Source organism: Otolemur garnettii, unplaced genomic scaffold (assembly GCF_000181295.1).
Source record: "Otolemur garnettii isolate 467f Iridium unplaced genomic scaffold, OtoGar3 scaffold00013, whole genome shotgun sequence".
In the NCBI taxonomy this organism is placed as follows: domain Eukaryota; kingdom Metazoa; phylum Chordata; class Mammalia; order Primates; family Galagidae; genus Otolemur; species Otolemur garnettii.
The window spans coordinates 7,016,029-7,027,218 of record NW_003852408.1 but is presented as its reverse complement, the minus strand read 5'-3'; the positions used below and the strand labels follow the sequence as shown (position 1 = coordinate 7,027,218).

Genomic DNA, 11,190 nt, shown 5'->3' with positions numbered 1-11,190 from the left:
AAATGAAAACAGGCTTGCAAAGAGATAGCTGCCCACCTACATCCATTGCAGCATAATTCACTATAGCCAAAGCACAGGTGCGCCTAACTGTTTACCAGAGGATGAATGAAAGAAGAAAATGTGGTATATACCTACAAAAGAATATTAATAAGCCAAAAAAGGGAAAATCTGCCATTTCTAATATTGAAAAACCTTGTGGACATTATGCTAAGTGAAATAAGGAAGACATAGAAGGACTAATATTATGTAATATATTTATATGAGAAATCTAAAATAGTCAAGCTCCTAGAAACAGAGAGAATAGTGATTGCCAAAGACTGGAGAGAGAAGCAAGTGAAAGGTATTAATCAAATGGTACAAAATTTCATTTATGTAATATGAATAAGTCCTAGAGATTAAACACCAGCTACAATATAGTGCTTATGGTTTACAATACAGTATTGTATGCTTAAAATTTTGCTGCAAAATTGCACATGAACTTTATGACTACCCTGTACACTTAAACTTTTGCTGAAGTATTATCACAAAAAATAAATACATACATACAAAAATTCAGGTGGTGGGAAACTATATGTTTATGGCATAGATTGTAGTGATAGTTTCATGAGTGTGTACTTATCTCCAAGTCCATCAGAATAAACATGTATAACTTTATGTGCATCAACTGAACCTCATTAAAGTAGTTTAAACCCTGTGTGGCAGCTCATGGCTGTAATCCCAGCAACTTGAGAGGCTGAGGCAGGAGGATTGCTTAGAGCCAAGAGTTTGAAATCATAGTGAGACCCTGTTTCTAAAAAAGAAAAAAAATTAGTGCATGAAAAAAGAAACTTTAGCTATTTTACAACTTTTCAATGACTAGTAACTTGAACAACTTCAGCACTGAGGCACTATGCTGAAATGTTTAATTCTCTGAATTCCCAAGCATTACTGTGATCATCTGTTGGGGATTTCAGAAAGTGTCATGCTTGTTCTGACATATTACAAGCTAGGCTGGAAGCAATGACTCAGTGGTTAAAAGATAAGATTAGTACCATCTTATTGTTGTTTTAGTAAATTATCAAAATACATGTATTTTTCCCACTGGCATAACTCTACCTCTTTTTGATACCCAATTTAATACACATAGAAAGCATATTATTTGTTGAACCTCAACATTTGTCATCTACAATTATATAAAATTGAGTGGTATATTTGCAGACAACTTTCTAAAAATTGTATTCATCTTTACATTCTTGTAATTTTAGCAAAAATTACAGACAGATTTCCCCAAAATATAAATGTCTGGTGCTTAAATACAGGTAGTTATATAAAAGTACATGAACAAGTCAATGATTAAGCAATGGGCTATTTCATAGTATTAAATAGATACTAGTTCTCTCCTTAGGCTAAAAAAGGTAATATAACCTAATGTCATCTTTAATAATGTTTAATATTTTCCAGAGTCTATTATGGTAGCACTGTTCATGTTTTTGTAGTTAAAACAGAGTGAGGGTTTTCTTTGAAGTGATCCCATTTGATGGAACATATGTTGGCTTAAAAAAATGCATGGTAAACATTCTAAGACTTGACAAAATGGTCAATTATTATCTGCAATACTTATCTATATGCTTGAAGTATTTTATTTTGGAATCATATTGACAGATTTATAATATAGTCATGAAATTTGTCCTAATTAAATCTTAAACATCATGTACTACATACAAATATGAAATGCGTACTTTTTTCTGAGAAATGTACTTAAATGTTTTATGCAATTTATGTAGCTTAATCATTGCATTAACCTCCAAAACACTAGAAATTAAAAATATCTCTTTCTGTAAAGATGCAATATATGTTACATTGCAAGTAAATCAAAGAGATTAGAATGAAGTCAGCATGGCCCAGTAAGATACACGTAGGCAACAGTGAAGAATCAGGACCTCAACAGCCATGCTAGAATATCACCAGTCTTCCGGTGCCCACAATGTCCCCTCCCTCACAGAAATACTGAGAACAACTGGTCACACAGAGCTTTACAACTGAGACTTGCCAATGGTGGTCCATCCTACAAAAATTAAATTACATTAGAAAAACAAAACACACGTCAATCTATTGCCCTGACTAAATACAAGACACAGTGTTAGGGATGAACAGGAACGGCAACGTGAGAACAGCACAGACCTGGATAACTAAACACTCACCATCTAATGTGTAGCAAAGGGAATGGGGAATGAGGTAAATGCAAAAATAGGTAATAAAGAGCAATCGTAATTGTAAAACGAGAAGCACAAGAGGTTGTAAAGTTTCAGCAGAGGGATAGTTAATATATGTTTACTTGTGGTTAAACATACTCAAATTTTTCTGCATCTCTCTCTTTTTTTAAATTATTCTTTGGAACTTTGATTGGATTTAACTTGAACATGCTAGAAAATATGCCTGGTTTCTTAACTCATTTTTCAAATATCTTATTACTAAAGTACCCCCAATGTCTATGTATCTACAGTTAAGTGTAGAGTTGCTGTTACTTTAGATAATTTATTTATAATGTAATTCTGTTCATTAATTTTCCCTTCAACTCTGTCTAATCCATTTTCAAACCTATTCATGGAGTTTTTTATTTCAAATATGAATTCTTTATTATTAATTAATTACTTTAAATAAATAAATGTTTTCCAAATATGTCCTTTAAAGAGTTTGTTATTTGGTAATGTAGCTTTTCCAATTTTACATTGTATAAGACCTAACAGTTTATAGGTTTTATAAAATGTAAAAAAGGAAACATCTCCAATAACAGATAATTTGCAAACTGTGTCTAAAATTCTAATATTTGGATCTCTGCAGTTCTGTGTCAGCTGTCTCTGTTACCCTGCTCTCTCACATCATATCTTCCTAATTATTTTGTAGTTCTTGACTGTGAGCTCGTCATTTTTCTGAAACAGAAAATAAGCAGCTCACATTCAATAGAATTCTTTGAAGACTGGGATAAAGGGTTTTTTGGTTTTTTTGTTTGTTTGTTTGTTTTTTCCAGAGTGACATACATTTGTCTCTTTCAGTAACCTGAATTGTACTCACAGAGAGTCCTTTAAACCAATTTTTAAATTACTCAAGTCTTTAAAAATATGACTGGAGATCTGCTTGAATCTTAGCTTGTAATTACAAGTTATTAGAGCAATTTTATGTATTTGTTTCAACACCAAGTAAGATTTAGGAGAAGGAGCATGTAAGACATATTGTAACTCTTTATTACATTTATTTTTCTCTTCTGAGCAATTTCTGATTTTGTTTTTTATAGTGTGTGTAAGACATTACACATGCAAACCTCCCTTTGTGTGTGTCTGCATATTATACCTTTGAGCAGGGTGTGTGTGAAAGATGTTTTTCTTTAGTGAAAGAAGTTATTCCTCAAAAATTTGTAAATGAATGCTGTAGCAATGGTAAGCCATTGTAAGGCAAAAAATAGCATTCAGCTTTGCTCTTAGAAAGATAATTGCCAGTAGTGTGAAAAATAATAAGACTGACAAGGGGAAACCATTTCAGATTAGAAAAGTATATAACAGGCCATTAAGCCTGAATTAAAGCTATAGTGGTTAAAACAAAGAAGAAGGAATTTATAAAAGAACTGTGCTTGGAGCAGCATAGCTTCTCAAGAAGAATTTTATCAATGAAAATAATTCATCAACACTATCCTTTATTATTCCTATCTCGTGCAGTGAAGGAACTCTGTAAAAAGTGTGAATGATTGAGAAAGCCATTTGCTCACACTCAGGTATTTATAACCCTAAGAAAAAAAATTCTGTACAGTTAACTATATTATTTACACATTTAGATCTGAAAGTTCCTGGATATGGCCATGTTTTCAAGAAAATCAAAGTTTATTACTTGTAAGAATTAAATAAAAAGTGCAGGTTGTGAATTTATGTCTTGTGATTATGATATTTATTGGTATATAATCTCATAGAAAAGACTTGTAAGAATTTGCATTACAGGATTATGGAGGCTGAGAGCTCCCAAGACTGAAATCATGACGCGATAGACACAGGAGAGATGATGGTATAGTTCTAATCTGAAATCCAAAAACTGACAGAGCTGGAGACTACCAGAAAGAGCCAATATTTCAGCTCAAGTCTAAGGGTAAGAAAAGACCAGTGTCCTAGCTCATCAGTCAGGCAGAAAGCACTTCCTTTCATTTGCAGGAGGATCAGCCTTTTCTCTTCTCTTCAGCCCTTCAACTGATTGGATGGGGGTTCCCACATCAGGGAGGGCAAACTGCTTTATTGGTCCTAGTCTAGTTATTCAAATATCAATCTCTTTCCAAACACCCTCACAGACAAACCGCCAGTAATGTTTGACAAAATATCTGAGCACCTCATGGTCCAGTCAGTCCAACACATAAAATTAATCTTGTATCCTTTGTAAATCTCAGTTCAAAATTTTTGAGTGAGATGTTCATGTGTGTATGTGAATACTTATAGGTACATGCATATATAGTTATGTCATATTTAGATTTATATTACTTCCACACATTAAGGGTAAGCTTCCCATCTACAGTAAATTCTAACCATTTGGAGCATATGACTGTGTCTTTTCTTAAAAACATGATAGTCAGAAAAGCCAGCCAATTACTAGACAACTGTTTGATGATACCTTAATATAGGGTTTTTTTGTTTGTTTGTTTTAAATATGGAATGCTTCATGAATTTGCGTCTCATCCTTGTGCAGGGGCCATGCTAATCTTCCCCATATTGTTCCAATTTTAGTATATGTGCTGCCAAAGCCAGCACTATCTTAATATAGTTTTGAGTACAACACAGAGTTCAGTGATAGAGTCATCGGTCACAGAGATCTGCATATTACAGAAAATAATAAGCTTTACACTAGCATCGCAAGTACTAAATCATACTAGATCTTTTGGTAGTATTTTTATTCTCAAGCAATTTTGTCTGCTTCCTAGAAATTTCACCATATTCTGCCTTTTTCTCTTTAAAGAGTAATACACTTGGTACACAGAGAGATGCATCACCCAAATCCCCTTCAGAAAGACTTGCCTGCCGTCCTGGTGGTGCTTTCCTCTCATCTCCTGCTGTCAGTTCTTCTGTCATCTTTCTGAGCAACAACAGATCCCACCCGGCTGAGATCATGCCCTTTCCCCAGCAGCCCACAGCCAATGACTGACCTCTAGGGGGCGCCAAAGTCCAGTCAGGTTGACTCCCTGAGGGGCAAGTAGGTCCGGCCATATTGTTCCCCAGAGGTCCCTAAGCACCCAGTAAAAGTTTTGCTGGGCTGGCCTCAAAGTTTGACTTTTCTCTCTGCCTAATCTTCCTGCTGGTTCCTGCCTTCTCCAGCTGTTAATCCCTGATAAATATCCTTCACATCAAACTCTCCTCAATTTCTGCTTGTAAAGCCCACAACTCTTGACCACATAAAAATTTAAAGTGGGTAAATGGTTATAAAATGGGGAAAGAAAATGGTGTATTTTTGATATGATTTCTTTGTCTAATGTGGGGGAGACGATTACTTTTGAAAGCCCACATCATGCTTTCAATGCTTATTTCTTCAACACTGCACAACTTGGTATAACCTTTATCAGCCTCTGCAGCCCCAGGTGCAAATTTGAAAGTTATATTACAGACAGAATCACTATTGTTTCAACTTTTTCTCCAGTGAGTCAGAATAAATGGCAGATGGGTACAACCCCTATGGCAGTCAAGTTGGCACTGCTGGTACACAGGGTATTATCTTCTTTGAAATTCTTACAAGAAGATCAAAGGTAGCTTAGATCTTCATCTTAAACCATCGATTATGAGTCAACCAGGGTTGGCCCAAGACAAATATCTGATGTGTGGTTAGTCATATGGTGAGTCAGCATTCTAGTCAAGGACAGAGTTAATCAGTTGGGGTTACTTACTCACCATGTCAAACTTTGAACGCTCCTTCCAGCAAAAGTACATATGCATTCTTTTGGCATATTTGGTTTTGCTTGTATATCATTATGTTTCTCCTCCCACTACCGCAAAACAAAGATATTAATTGCAGTTAAAAATAAAGTTATAAACATCTGGCAAGCTGAAATTGAGCACAGTCATCAAAGTGCTGTCTGCCTGTGCATTTTTTCAGGGAGAATAGGTCTTTCATAGCTGGGAAAGGAAAGAAACAAGGAGATGAACTGGCTAACTTTTAACCAGGCAATATGAAAGCTATTCAGACTTTCTTGGTTAACTAGTACTAATGTAACCAAAGAGACATCTGTTCAAAATTTGATATTCCAAGAGGATTTATTGAGCACCTACTATGTGCCTGTACTCACTTTAATAATATAAATGGCAGTGGATCAAACAGACAGATTTTTGTTGGCAAGAAGTTTACTTTCTAGCAAAGAGTAATTTTTTTTCTTGTAAGGGCTACTTATACCAATAGCAAGATAAGTACTTAAAAACACAAGGCCATAATAAAAAAGAAAAAAGACAACCTTGGTTACTTTTCCTGTGATTTATTCTGGAGTGACATTTCTCTTTTGGCCCTGCCTTTGTCAGGTTAGTATAGGAACTTGCTGCTGAATACATTGTCAGCAATGGTCACAGAGTACCTAATTTTTTTTTTTTTTTTTTGGTTAACTGAGCTTAGCAGTGCTGTACCATTCAATTGGAAAGAAGTGCTTTTATTAAATAAAATACTGAGTTGGAGGAATGCGAATAGACTTAGCCAAGGTTTCTAAATTAATGTAACATTTGTATAATAATATTTAAAAGCAATTGCCTAGACCATTTTTTTTTTTTGCAAGTTAACTAGCAGATAAATCACCAGAGTGATATTTGTTCAATTTTTAAATCATGTTATTTTGTCAATGGTGTAAAGAGCTTAGAGAACAAGACTCAAGGAATCATGGACTCCACAAACCACAGAATATAATGAGTTCTGAAAGTGTCAGTTTTGGGCAGATATTGGGGTCCTCATTTTACTGTGTCCTATGCATCTCTTTCATGTCACTTATTACAATTAGAATTAATCATATTCAATTATTCATGGAGAAGCACCATGATTAAGTGGCTAGGAGCATGGACTCTGAAGCTGGTCTATGAGAGCTCATTCCTGCTTCCACCACTGACTAGCGGTTTGGTTTTAAAGTAATATAAAGTCCTCTAGAATTTTTATAACTGAATTAGTTAATATTTGTAAGATACTTAGACCAGTGCTTGCTATATAGCAAGAATTATATAACTATTTATGAAATAAATAAAAAAAAGATTCCTACTAGCAAAAGAAATAGCAAACGTTTCTCTCTTAATTACTGATAATATTCTTATTGTCTGTAATTATAGCTGTAGGTTGAGTTGTTCAATAAATTATTATTTAATGAATGAATGAATGAGTGGATGAAAGTTTTGAGGCCATAATTGGGAAAAAGATTGATACAAGATCATAACTTATGGTTCTACAACTCATCAATAGAATAACAGAGTTAGTGCAACTACTGATTCACCACCCATCTCTGGTTGTGACACAAACATCATTTCATTTGCAAAGTACTTCTGACATTACACCAGCCTAGAAATGTAAGTATCAAATCTCTACCTCACAGATTAGGCAAGTGAAGTTTGATGACGGTTACATAATTTATCAAAAGTTTGGGCACAACCTAGGATCAAATCCAGGTCCTTCTGAGGCCAAAGTTCATGTTCTTCCTTGTTGCACAGTCTTATACCAAGAGTGTGTTTGCTGACATCAGGTGGGGAAGACTGCAGTACAGGAAGGGAACATTGTGGGGGTTAAGGACACAGTATCCCAGGAAGTGTTATATAAGGATTTGTTTTTCAGAAGAGATCTCTCCTGGCTTAACTTACAGGCAGGTGTTAAGCACAGTGACTGTAGCAATATTCCACATTACATACCGAGATTGTTAACTGACGTCAATTTATTACAAAACTAAAGCCTATGTCTGAGGTCACTGTAGTTCAGTCTGTAAAATATACTTAAGCAGGCTATTAGCATTTTAAAGTACAGGATTAACAACAGATTCATATGAAATATTTTACTGGTGATGAATTAAAGAGAAGACCAATTTCATTTGATGCGGCACAAAGGCAATAAAATGAGTCAAAAATCGTTATACCCTTCCTCATAAACCATAATGTATAAGCCATATGCCCAGGTCTATGAACTTGGAAAGTGAAGGAGAGTGAATAGAAAAATCAGAAAGTGATGCAAAGGTACCCAAGGAATCCTGGGTTGGGGTTAGGAATTCACTGTGCCTGCACAAACCAGGTGCCAGCATTTCGTGAAGTTTCTTATCTGTTCTTCCTGAATTAAGCCTTGTGCAATGACTTCGTTTTCCAGAAGTATCTAATGATTGGACTACGGTATGGTACATTGAGCTGAGGGTGATGATAAGTATGGTGCAGCAGCATCACAAAGAATTGTCTTGAAAAGCACAAGAAATCTGTTCTGATTTCTAACCAAGACCCAGGGCATAGAGATGCAGAAAGATTTTGAAAAAGATTGATATGTGAGCCTACGGTGGCCTGATTGACTCATTACTTTGACTCTTTATCATTTTGAAAAATATCTCCAAGAAAAATACCGTATTTGGCTGACCACACCTGGAGATTTAATGCATTCTTCTCTGCTTAAAAGCATGGCTTTGAATTCCTTTTTTGGTCATTATCACTTACCCAAATCTAAAACAAAGCAGAGATACCACGGGGGAGGCAAAACCAGATGCCCCCTGGCTTTTGTCCTATTTGGGACCAGATCCACTTTTTGTCTTATTTGTGAAAGTGAAAGGGGCCGCTTAGAAGTCAGATTGTATTTCAAGCAAAAACAGGCAACCAGATGAACCCTAACTCACAATTTTATCAAAAGGCAGCAACGCCGTCTCTCACAGTAAGATGAGTATATACTTAAGCCTTCTGGAAAGTCCTTTGAACCAACAAAAGAACGTGTGAGCTCTGTGTGACTGAATAATGTGGCCGAGATGGAATGTTGTGGCAATATAAATTACAGAGGGACGCACTGCATTTCATCTCCTGCCTCACCCGCAGAGGTCTGCGGATTGAGAGTGGGAGTCACTGCCAGCCACCCCAGCCCTGCAGTTCTGACACCCTGGGATCGTTGTCTGGATTTATAACCTCCCTCTCCATCCACCAAGCTTCCTCTTAGGAGCACTTTATTCTACACGTTTCACTATAAAATGTTAAGTCACAGCACAATTAATTTCGCCTTGAGAATTTCACAACGTCCTTTGAGATCACAATAACCCTGAGGATATTGGGCAACGGGCATTGAGAATGTCTTGCCTAAGTTACAACTTTGTGAAAGAAAGTGGGTGAAAGTGGGGGAATTGATCTTGCTTAAAAAAAGTTAAGTGAGATAGAGAAGTGACTAGGAAATCTGGTAAAACTTTCTACCACGCCAGTTATCACGTTAATGTTCACATCTTTTCAAAATATTTTTCCGGGCAGTATCTTCCACTTGCCTTAAGTAAAAGATTATAGACTCTTCTGTGTTTTTCTCTGGGACGAGCCTTCTGTATGCTAATCTGGCTCATCCTTGTTAATTTTAAATGGTATAAATAAGCAAATACATGACTCAATAAATGTAACGGGTAAGGAGAAATCAGTGTCGGCTTGCCAACCTAGTCCTACATTTTAATTAAAAAGCATCTCTCACATACCATCAATAAGTTTTCAAGTGACCTGCCATGACTAGCTTTAATCACAAACAGTCATTCACTCTTTCGTAATAAATTGGCAGATTATGCTAATATAAGAAAGGGAGGCCATCCATTTCACGTGTGCCAGACAAGCTGTGCCATTGATTTTATTATTTATGATGTACACTCAGAAGACGAAGATGGCTAAGGAGAGAGTTTCACAAACAGAATAAAATGTTACAGGAGGATAATCGATTAAATTAGTGGACAAATAAGTGGGGCAAAACGTTGCAAAATATTACACTGTCTTACTGGTTAAACACTCAGGGTTCAGTGTCACATTATATATGTACTATTCTATAACAAAAAGTCTTGTGATACTAGCGGCTACATGTTAATTCTTAAGACCAGTTAATTGTCATTTTCTTATGAATGCAAAGCCAAAAAAGTCATAAAGATTCCGTTTATTTGGACTCAAAATATCTTTTCTTCAAGAAATTAAAAAAAAAAACATAAATAGTACACTATTAATTGCACCAATAAAGGTTTAAAAATTACTATAGGGCTTCCTGTGTTTTGTTACCCTCTGATGGTCTTCTATGGAAAAATCATTTAGGTTAGTGCAGAGTCTTATAGAAAATGAGAGTTTTTAATGGTAGTGGGAATTGGGGGGCATATAGAAAAATCTGGGGTAGACTTGGCATGAGATGACATAAGAATATAGATAAACGTACATAGTTAAATATACACTATATCTTACATTTATAGCCCAAACTAGTTTTTTTATGTTAAAATATTAGATTTTTGTTCTGAAGTACAGTTTCAGTATTTTAATGCTTTTGTCAAATTCCTTTATACACAGAGAAAAACCTTTAGTAAAACAAGAGAAATATACTGATGCTATGTTATTTTTTGAGTCTGAGCACAAATCATCAATTCATCTATAGGTTTTGGTCATGATCTAAAAACAAAAATGTACAAAAAAATAAAGCAAAATAGGTTGAATATTTTAAAACTTAAACTTGCGCTCACCAATCTTTATCTTGTGTAGAGTTAATGTCCACACATACATGCGTGCACACATACGAGTGTCCATTAACACCTAAACAAAAGGCAATACTCACCAAAAATATATAACAGCTCATCAATTCCTTCTAGAGATTTCTGGAAATTTTTATTGTATTTATTTTTATCGTATTTGATAAGTGCTTGTCTTATAACACTAAGGAAACCAGTGGTGCCAATAAGGGGTCTGCTACTAGGGGGTTTGTTTTGCTACTACATTTTGTTTGCCATCACATATAGTCAGCCACCATTCTAACAGAGTAAAAAGATACGTTTATTTATAACAAAGGATCTTATTTGGGTGATTTCAAAACCACGAAGTGGTATTTCTTCCCAATGACTATAGTTCAGTTAATGTTGAGCTGATCTAATTTTTATGTGCTATCCACATAAAAATGACTCCATAATCAGTATTTTATAAATATAACCTCTAGATAAGTCTTTAAAATAAGCCAATCACTGGTTGTTTTTCAGGTAAAACTGAAATTTTAAAAAACATT

General features: G+C 35.2%; 1 non-coding gene across 1 annotated transcript; it reads right to left on the bottom strand.

The window, feature by feature from the left end:
* Positions 1–4,653: 4,653 nt before the first annotated feature.
* On the bottom strand, positions 4,654–4,760 carry LOC111723641. The gene has a single exon (XR_002772141.1). It is a non-coding gene; the product is annotated as a U6 spliceosomal RNA (small nuclear RNA).
* Between the last annotated feature and the right edge of the window lie 6,430 nt (positions 4,761–11,190).